This window comes from Orycteropus afer, unplaced genomic scaffold (genome assembly GCF_000298275.1).
Source record: "Orycteropus afer afer isolate SDZICR_OR568_19922 unplaced genomic scaffold, OryAfe1.0 scaffold00185, whole genome shotgun sequence".
NCBI classification, from domain to species: Eukaryota; Metazoa; Chordata; class Mammalia; order Tubulidentata; family Orycteropodidae; genus Orycteropus; species Orycteropus afer.
The window spans coordinates 5,674,161-5,685,459 of NW_006921772.1; positions in this window are offsets into that span (position 1 = coordinate 5,674,161).

An 11,299-nucleotide genomic window follows, 5' to 3' on the forward strand; every position below is an offset into this window, starting at 1 on the left:
TGCAGAAAAGTCATTTGACAAAATCTAACAGCATTCTTGATAAATATGCTCAGCAAAATAGGAAGACAAGGGACATTACTCACCATAATTAAGGACATATACATAAAACCAACTGCTAACATTATTCTCAATATGTTCTTGTTGTTATGTGCCATCGAGTAGGTCCCAACTCATAACAATCCCTCCTTGGGTTTCTGAGGTGGTATCACTATGGAAGTAGATTGCCTAACCTTCCTTCGGAATTCTCAATATAGGGAGACTAAAAATACTCCCCTTGTGAATGAGAAGCAGATAAGCATGCACTTTATCATCACTCCTATTTAATTTTGTATTGGAAATCCTAACCAGAAAGGAAAATAAAAGTCATCTCTATTATAAGCTTTATTTGGTTAAAATTCTACTTTCTCTTTTGCCTCCTTCCTGGTATGCAAAAATATCCATTGTTGCTCTTCTGGGCCCTGGTTATTCAGCACACTCTCTTAAAAGATAATTTTATTTTGCCATGTAAGGCAAAGTCTAACTTCAATAGATGACAATAATAAGGCTGTTGTTGTTGTTTGCCGTCGAGTCGGCCCCGACTCATAGCGACCCCTCCTTGGGTTTCTGAGGCAGTATCACTACGGAAGTAGGATTGCCCAACCTTCCTTCCGAGGAGTGGCAGAGCAGCATTAATACTGATGCTGGTATAAGTAAAACCTGTTGAGGAATCTAAAAAGGAAGACACAATCTGGCAGAACCAGAAAGGGAAAACCATGGAAATGTTATGAATAAGATTAACCTACTACCTTCAAATTACTTTGACTCATAGCTACTTCATAAGACAGAGGAAGAAAAAAAAAAAAAAAAAAAGAGAGAGAGAGAGAGAGAGAAAGAAAGAAGCCCATAAACTCAACAAGAAAATTACTGGAACTGGTAGAAGTATTCAGCAAAGTGACATGGTCAAAGATCAACATACAAAATCAGTTGAATTCCTATACAGCAACAGAGAGAACTCTGAAAAGGAAACCAGGATAACAATGCCATTTATAATAGCAACCAAAAGATGAAATATTTAGGAATAAATCTAAGTAGAGATAAAAAAGACCTACAAAGGAAACTACAAAACACCACTGCATGAAATAAAAAGAGAGACTGGTAGTGTAGTGCCTAAGACACTTGATTGCTAACCAGAAGGCTGGCAGTTCAAACCCATCAGCCACTCCTCAGAAGGAAGCTTGGGCAATCTACTTCAGTAGTGATACTGCTTCAGAAACCCAAGGAGGAGTCACTATGAGTCGGGTCCGACTCCACAGCCCATAACAAATATAATAATAACATGGATAGGAAGGCTTAATAATTTGAAAATGCCAGTATTACCCAAAGCAATATACAGATACAATGCAATCCCTATCCAGATTCAACCATCATTCTTTAGAGATGGAAAAACTAATCACTAATTTTATACGGAAAGGAAAGTGAACCTAGATAAGCAAAGAACTACTACAGGAGAAGAACAAAGTAGGAAACTTCACACTCCCTGATCTGAAAACCTACTATACAACTATGGTAATCAAAACAGCCTGGTATTGGTATAATGATAGACACATAGACCAATGGAAAAGAATTGACAATGCAGAAGTAAATCTATCCACTTATGGACAGCTGATCTTTGACAAAGGGCCAAAAGTATTAAGTGAAAAACAAAATTCTCTTTAACAATTGGTGCTGACAAAACTAGATATCCATCTGAAGAAAAATGAAACAGGATCCATATTTTTCACCATATACAAAAAGTAATTCAAGATGGATCAAAGACCTAACCGTACAACTTAATACTGTAAAGATCTTAATACTATAAAGAGAAAAAGATAGGGCAAACTTAGAGGCCCTAATACATGGACACATTCAAGAGGCCAACAAACACATGAAGACATATTCGTCATCCTTACCCATTAAAACACACTGACATCAAGTTTATTCTGACTCATGGTGACCCTATAGGACAGAGTAGAATTGCCCTATAGGGTTTCCAAGGCTGTAAATTTTTATAGAAGCTGACTGCCTCATCTTTGAGCTGCTGGTGGTTTTGAACCACTGACCTTTTGGTTAGCAGCTGAATGCCTTAACCACTGTACCACCAGAGCTCCTTATTAGCCATTAGATGCAAGTCAAAGCAATGAGATGTTATCTGATCCCAGCAATAATAGCAAAGTTCAAAATAAAAGAAAGAAAAAAATGCTAACAAGGCTGTAGAGAGACTGAAACTCTCATACACTGCCAGTGGGACAGTAAAATGGTATAATCACTGTGGAAAACAGTGTGGTGCTTCCTTAAAAACCTGGAAATAGAAATACCATATGATCCAGCAATCCCACTACTAAGTATATATCCTAGAGAAATAAGGACTATGACACACACAGATATATGCATACCCATGATCACAGCATTATTCACAATAGCAAACAAGATGAAACAATGGAAGTGCTCATCAATGGATGAATAGATAAAACAACTATGGTACAACTGAATATTATGCAACATTAAAAAATAAAGATGAATATGTGAAACACCTCATAACATGGAATAAACTAGAAGAAGACATTATGCTGAGTGAAATTGTTGTTGTTGTTATGTGCCGTCAAGTCGGACTCGACTCATAGCGACCCCTCCTTGGGTTTCCGAGGCAGTGTCACTACAGAAGTAGATTGCCCCATCTTCCTTCCGAGGAAATTAGTCAATCCCAAAAGGACAAATATTGTATAAAACCACTAGTGTTAAAAAAAAAAAAAAAAAGTCAAGAACAGGTTTAAACACAGAAAAAAAATTCTTTCAAGGTTATCAAGGATGGAATGGGAAAAGAGGTTAAATCACTAATTAGAAGGTGCTGCTGTTGTTGTTATGTGCCATCAAGTACGGCCTGCCTCATAGTGACCCTTCCTTGGGTTTCCAAGGTGGTGTCACTATGGACTAATGGACCATGTGAATCACAGCCTCCATGACACTGAGAATGGAAGAACTAGATATTGCCTGGCTACCACTTTTGACTTCTCTGAAAGAGATCAAAATAATTTGCCCAAAATAGATTGCCCAATCTTCCTTGTAAGGAGTGGCTGGTGGGTTTGAACCGCCAGCCTTCTGGTTAGCAGTCAAGTGCCTTTGGCACTATGCTACAGAGGTCTCAATTAGAAGGTAGACATGTATTAATTAGGGTGAAGGGAAAAGCATTATACATTAAGGGGATGGTCAGCACAAAATGATCAAGGCAAATGAGGACATTGGGAGGAGCACAAGAGTTACAGGCCATAAAAGTAAATATTATTGCATACCCAATCCTGCAATAACAGTAATAACAATAACCTACGAGTGGATACTTAGATACACAAGCCAAGCAGTGATAAGAATATGAATGGGACTAAACCGATGAATGCACAAATAAGTTTGGCAGAGGATATTCCTACATATGTATTTACATATGCTGCAAACATGTCGATGAATAGCAGAGCCTAGAAGGGACAAAGTTTTTAAAACTTCTTAGCCATAAAGAAATACCTTGAAGGAATGAGTTGCTGAGCTTGGGGTTTCTGCACCATAGTCAGGGGACATCCAGGTCAATTGTATAACACAGTCCACAAAGACAATGCTCTACATCCTACTTTGGTGGGTAGTGACTGAGATCTCAAAAGCTTGTGAGCACCCATCTAATGTGCAACTATTGGTCTCTCCCCATCTGGAGCAAGGAAGAGTGAAGAAAATCAAAGACACAAGGAAGAAATTGTCCCAAATGACTAATGGACCATGTGAACCACAGCCTCCAGGACACTGAGAATGGAAGAACTAGATACTGCCTGGCTACCACTTTTGACTTCTCTGAAAGAGATCACAATAAGAAGCCCTGGATAGAGTGGGAGAAAAAAATGTGAAACAAAAATTTGAAATAATAATAATAATAATAAAAAGACCAGGAATATTGGTCTGATAGAGACTGGTGGAACTTCCAAGACCAAAGTCTTTAGAAATTCTTCAACCCTGAAAATTGAGTTCTATGGCTAAATTTTCAGCCAAACAATAGGTGTATAGGGTGAACAATAGCACCAGGGAGGTATCAACTTTTTACAACAATCAAACATATGAGGTCAAAAGGGCACCATTTGCCCAGGGATAAAGATCAGAAGGCAGAAAAGAAAAGGAAAGAAAGTGGAATTGAAATGGTGAATACAGGGAGGAAGTGGGAAGAGTGCTGTTACTTTCTGGGTATGGCAATCAATGTAACAAAGCAAAATGTGTGTGAGTTGTTGAATGGAAAACCAAACTGCTATGTAAACTTTCACCCAAATTATAATGAAAAATTAACAATAAGAGGAAGGGAAGATGATGTCATCCAGATAAGATCCACAATCATTCCCTTTTCTATCTGAAAACTGGAACAATTAGGTAAAGCAGATATAATAAAGATGCTTGAATTATAAGCAGCTAAGGAGAAGGTCCAGTGAAGTCAAAGAAAGAAAATAGGCTAAAGGACTGGGAAAAAAAAGTCAGGCCCACCCAGCCAGCAGGGAGGAAACAGAAGACCTAGTGCAGGAGACAGAGTAGAGGAAAAGTAGAAAAGAAAAGAAAGCCAGAATCAGCATTCACTGGGGACTCAGAATAGCCTCACTGGGAGTTTTGTGAGGTAAGCTGGGACTTTGTGGGGAAGCAAAGATCTTGTGGGCAAATGGATCAGGACTTCCCTTGGCTTGGGCTGCCATGGAGTCTGGAGGAGAGGGGAAGAAAGGAAGAAGTGTCCTCAAAGTTGCTGGAGCCCCAGAATGCACACAAGGCAGTGGGTTTTGGCCCTTCTCCCAGAAAACCTTTCTGGTCTGGATTGAATCTGTACATTGGTTTTTGTGGCTTATTGGTTCTCCTGGAGAGAGGTGGGACATTCTTTCCTTCAGGACTACTTCCAGATTTGAATTTCCCAGGTGCCATGCTCAGCAGAGACCCCCAAAAGCACCTGCCCTGCCTTGCCTACACCTGCATCACTAACTGATTTTTCTCATCCTAAACAGAAAACTCCCTTTAGCATTTCTATTCTGGAGTGCCCTTCTGGTGTGTGGTTTATTTATTTATTTTATTTTCCTTTTCTATTTTCCCTTTTTCCCCAACCTCATGAAAAGGCACTAGCCAACCTCCACTAAGCAACTTCAGCTACTACAGATGGTAGACAACATCTGTTTATCCTAACAACAAAGCCTATTCACAATGAACAGAGACCTGCACCCACATCCCCAATGGTGACTGCATGAACACAGAGAGCACTGGAGAGTGACCCAGTGCAGCCAAGTTAACCAAAGAAGTACACTTGCTACACATGTCCAGATAGAGTAAATCATAAAACCAGGGTGAAACAAATCAATACATAGCTAAAAATTAAAAACAACAACTTAAAAATGTCTTGGAGATGACAGACAACCTCAAATCAAACAAAAAAAACAGAGCAAGATAACAGAAGTAAAAATATAAAGAGTTATGTATCTTAGAGGAAAAACAAGCAATAGAACTATCTGAGAAGGAAATCTGAAGATATACATATACATATACATATACATGCACATACACATACACACACACACATGACCCTCCAAGAGCACAAGAAAACCATAAACTAAAACCACAAATAGAAACAGAATTCAGGAAAACTATTCAAAAACAAAGTAACAAGATAAATACTCAATTAGAACTCATAAAAAAAAAATAAAAGAAGATGAACACTAAACTTACAAAGATAAATAACATGATGGAAAGACAAAAGAGTAGAGTAGAACTGGCTGAAGAACCCATTTCCCAGCTAGAAGACAACTCCCTTGAGGCCAGCCTGTATGAAGAAAAATCTGAACAAAGATTTTAAAAAAATGAAGAGAATGTAAGAGTTGTATGGGACAACATGAAAAGAAACAATATACATCTGACTGGAATACTAGAACAAGTAGGCAAAAAAATAAATAAATAAATAAATAAATTGAGACAAACATCAAAGTCTTGCTAACAGAAAATTTCCCCCATATCATGAAGGAAGAAAATATAATCTGTCCAAGAACCTCAACGAACCCCATACAGGATAGATCCCAAGAGAAAGTCTCCAAGTCATACCATAACTAAACTTTCCATAGCCAAAGATAAAGAAAGAATCTTGGGAGCAGCTCAGGAAAAATGAAATGTCACCTATAATGGATAACCAATAAGACTAAGCTCTGATTTCTCAGCAGAAACCATGCAGGCAAGAAGACAGTGGGATGACATATATAAAACCTTGGAGGAAAAAAAAAAAACTTCTAACCAATAATTATATACCCAGCCAAATTGTCCCTCAAATCTGAGAGTGAAATCAAGGCATTCTCAAACAAACAGAAATTAAGGAAGTTTGCAAAAACCAGACTGACCCTAAAAGAAAGGCTAAAGAGAGTTTTTCCAATAGAGAACCCACAACAGAGAACAACAAATTAAAATCAAGATACTCGACACCACCACCTAGAAACCAAATCAGAAAAAGTTGCACAAAATAATTTCATAAGAAATGTGCATAGATAAATAAAGGGGTCAAACTGCGACTGACACCAGCAACAAAGCAAATAGAGGGAATAAAAGTTTTAATTACAAAAATTCCAAATGGAAAAGAAGACAGGACTATGTCTTTATAGAATAGACTGTTCCAAATTTAGGGAGATGAGAAATTACTTCAGGGTAACAACAAAGATAATTAATGAGACTCCTAAGCAAACTCAGAAAAAAAGGAAAAACATAACAGCTTAGTAAGCACAAAACCAATGATAATGAAGAAAAGAGAAAAAAATATTTGATAACAAAATGAACTCAGCCTAGAAAAATAGTTGGAACAAGGAAGACACTACATCACAACAAAAAAAAACACAATAGAATGACAGCAATAAATTCATATCTATCACTAATTACACTCAATATGAATGGACTAAATGCATCAGTCAAGAGAAAGAAGGTGGCAGACTGGATAAGAAAAGAAGACCCATTGATATGCTGCCTACAATAGACCCATCTTAGACACAAAGATAAAAATAAACTAAAAATTAAAGGGTTAAAAAATATATACAGAGTTAATGGCAAACAAAAAAAGAGCAGGAGTGGCAATATTAATTTCTGATAAAATAGACTTCAAGGTGAAAAACAGCATAAAGAACAAAGAAGGACACTATATAATGCTAAATGAGTCAATGGACCAAGAGGACATTACCATAATAAATAACTCTGCACACAATGAAAAAGCCCCAAAACATGTAAAGCAAATATTAACTGAATTGAAAGGAAAAATAGACAAGTCTACAATAATAGTAGGAGACCGTAACACATCACTTTCAAGGAAGGACAGAACAACTGGAAAAAATTTCACCAAAGGTACATAAGAACTCAACAATATAATCAAACAACTTAACTCCATAGACATATACAGTGCACTCCCCCCAACAAAAACACAATACACATTCTACTCCAGTGCAAATGGATCATTTTCCAGAATAGACTATAAGTTAGGACAAAAAGAACCAAGCCTCAATAAATTAAAAAAAAAAAAAAAAAAAACCATTGAAATACAACAAAGCATCTTCTCAGATCACAATGGTATAAAATCAGAAGTCAATAATAGGAAGACCAAGGGGGGGGGAATATATATATATATGTATTTAGGGAAACTGACTAATACACTGCTCAAAAACTACTGAGTAACAGAAGAAACAAAATGTGAAAAAAAATTGCTGGAAATAAATGAGAATGAAGATACAATTTACCAAAGCCTGTAAGACACAGTGAAAGCACTACTCAGGGGTCAATTTATAGCAATAGATCCACACACCAAAAAAAAAAAAAAAAGAAAAGAATCAAAACCAATACTTTAGGCCAATACCTCCACAATTAGAAAAAGAGCAACAAAAGAAAGCTACAGTACCCAGAAGTAAGGAAATAATAAAGGTCAGAGGAGAAATAAATGAAGCAGAAAACAAAACAAAACAAAAAAAGCAAAGAAAATCAACAAAACAAGAAGCTGGTTCTTAGAAAGGATTAAAAAAATTGACAAACCACTGGCAAATCTAACAAAGGAAAGGAAAGAGAAATGGAAATAACATGAATAATAAATGAAAAAGGTAACATCACAACAGAACCAACTGAAATTAATAATAATAATAACTGAATATTATGAAGAACTGCACTCTAACAGATTTGAGAACTTAAAAGAGATGGACAAGCTTTTAGAAACACAAGACCTACCTAAACTATCCCAATCAGAGATAGAATATTTGAACAGAGCCGTAACAAAAGAAGAAATTGAAGAGGTCATAAAAATTCTCCCCACAAAAAAAAAATGTTCTGGCCCAGATGACTTCACCAGAGAATTCAACCAAGTGTTGAGGGAAGAGTTACTATATTACTCAAACTATTCCAGAACATAGAAATAGATGGAATACTCCCAAATTCATCTATGAAGCAAACATAACACTTATATCAAAACCAGGGAAAGATACCACTGAAAAGGAAAACTACAGACCTGTATTCCTCATTAATATAGATGCAAAAATTTTCAACAAAATCCTAGCCAACAGAGTCCAACACCATATCAAATAATAATAATAACATCATGACCAAGTAGGATTGATAACAGGTATGTAAGGATGGTTCAACATCAGATATACAATCAATGTAATCCAGCACATAAACAAAACAAAACAAAAGAATCGTATGATCATATCAATCGATGAAGAAAACACATTCAACAAAATCCAACACCCATTCCTGTTCAAAACTCTCAGCAAAATATGGATAGAAGGGAAAATCCTCAACATAATAAAGGGCATATATGCAAAACCAACAGCCAACATATTGTTAACAGAGAAAGACTCAAAGCATTCCCCTTGTGAACAGGAACAAGACAAGGATGCCCTCTACCACTACTTCTATTCAACATTTTATTGGAAGTCCTAGCCAGAGCAATAAGTCAAGAAAGAGAAATAAAAGACATCCAAATTGGCAAAGAAGAAGTAAAACTATCCCTATTTGCAGATGACATGATCCTATACATAGAAAATCCAAGAGACTTAGCAAAAACATTGCTAGAACTAATAGAAAGATTCAGCAAAGTGGCAGGATACAAGGTCAACATACAAAAATTAGTTGGATTCCTCTACATCAGTAAAGAGGCCTCTGAAAAGGAATACGGGAAACAATATGATTTACAATAAAAAGGAGCTATGATGCCATAGTGTCTATGACATTGACTGCTAACCAGAAGGCTGGTGGTTCAAACACACCAGCCACTCCGTGGAAGGAAGACTTGGAGAGGAAGCCTGGGAAATCTACTTCTGTAAAGATTTGTTGTTGTTGTTGTTGTTGTTATGTGCCGTTGAGTTAAACCCGACTCATAGCGACCCCTCCTTGGGTTTCCAAGGCAGTATCACTACAGAAGTAGGATTGCCCAACCTTCCTTCCGAGGAGTGGCTGGTGGGTTTGAACCACCAGCCGTCTGGTTAGCAGGCAAGTGTCTTAGCCACTATGCTACCAGAGCTCCCTCTGTAAAGATTTACTGCCTCAGAAACCCAAAGGTGGTCACTATGAGTCAGAATCTATTGTTGTTCTTAGGTGCCATCAAGTCATCTTCAACTCAGCAATCCTATCCACATCAGAACGAAACACCGACCGGTCCCACAACAGCTCCATGATACCTGCTATATCTGAGCCAATCGCCACAGTCACTGTGTCAATCCATCTCATTGAGGGCCTTCCCCTCTTTTGTCAACCCTCCACCTTACCAAACATGACATCCTTCTCCAGGGAATGGTCCCTTGTGACACCATGACCAAAGTAGGCAAGACAAAGTCTGGCCATTCTCGCTTCCAAGGAACATTCCATCTGCACTTTCTCCAGGACACATTTGTTAGTTCTGTTAGCAGCCCATAGTACTTTCAGCATTCTTTATCAGCACCACAACTCAAAATCATCAATTCTTCATTCTTCCCTATTCATTGTCCAGCTCTCACATGCATATGAGGTGATTGAAAATATCATAGCTTGTTGAGGTCACCTTAGTCCTCAAGGAGACATCTTTGCACTTGAAAGAGGTCTTTTGCAGCCAACTTGCCCAGTGCTATATGTCGTCTGATGCCCCAACTGCTGCTTCCATTGATGTAAATTGTAGAACCAAGCAATGTGAAGTCTTTGACAACCTCAATCTTTTCTCCATTTATTATGATGCTGCTTATAGGTCCAGTTGTGAGGATTTTTGTTTTCTTTATATTGAGATGCAATCCATACTGCAGACTGTAGTCTTGAATCTTCGTCACTAAGTGCCTCAAGTAATCCTCACTTTCAGCAAGCAAAGTTGTGTCGTCAGTGTATCACAGGTTGTTAATGATTCTTCCTCCAATCTTGATGCCACATTCTTCTTCATATAATCCAGCTTCTCAGATTATTTGCTCAGCATACAGATTGAATAACTATGGTGAAAGGACAAAACTCTGATGCACTCCCTTCTTGACTCTAAACCATGCAGTGTTCCATTGTTTCATTCAAACGACAGCCTCCTGGTCTATGTACAGGTTACTCATGAGTATAATCAATTGTTCTGGAATTACCATTCTTCTCAAAGTTATCCACAATTTGTTATGAACCACAAAATCAAATGCTTTTGCATAGTCAATAACACAAGTAAACATCTTTGCTTTGAGCCAAGATCCATTTGACATCAAAAATGGTATCCCTTGCTCCATGTCCTCTTCTGAATCTGGCTTGCACCTCTGGAAGTTCTCTGTCAATATACTGCTGCAACTCTTTTTGAATTATCATCAGTAAGATTTTACTTGTGTATGATATTAATGATACTGTTCAATAATTTCCACATTATCGAATGGTAAGATCACCTTTCTTTGGAATGGGTACAAATATGGATCTCTTCCAGTCAGTTGGCCAGGTAGCTGTCTTCCAAATCTCTTGGCATAACTGAGCAAGTGCCTCTAGTCAGCATCTGTTTGTTGAAACATCTCAATGGGTATTCCGTCAATTCCTGGGGCCTTATTCTTTGGCAGTTGTTTCAGTGCAACTTCAATTTCTTCCTTCAGTATTATTGGTTCTTGATCATATGTCACCTCCTGAAATGGATGTAGATCTAACAGTTCTTTTTGGTACAGTGACTCTGTGCATTTCTTTCATCTTCTTTTGATGCTTCCTGCGTCATTCAATATTTTGTGCATAGAATCTTTCAATATTGCAATGTTGTTGTTAAGTGCCACCGAGTCGTTTCCAACTCATAGCGACCCCATGCACAGTAGAA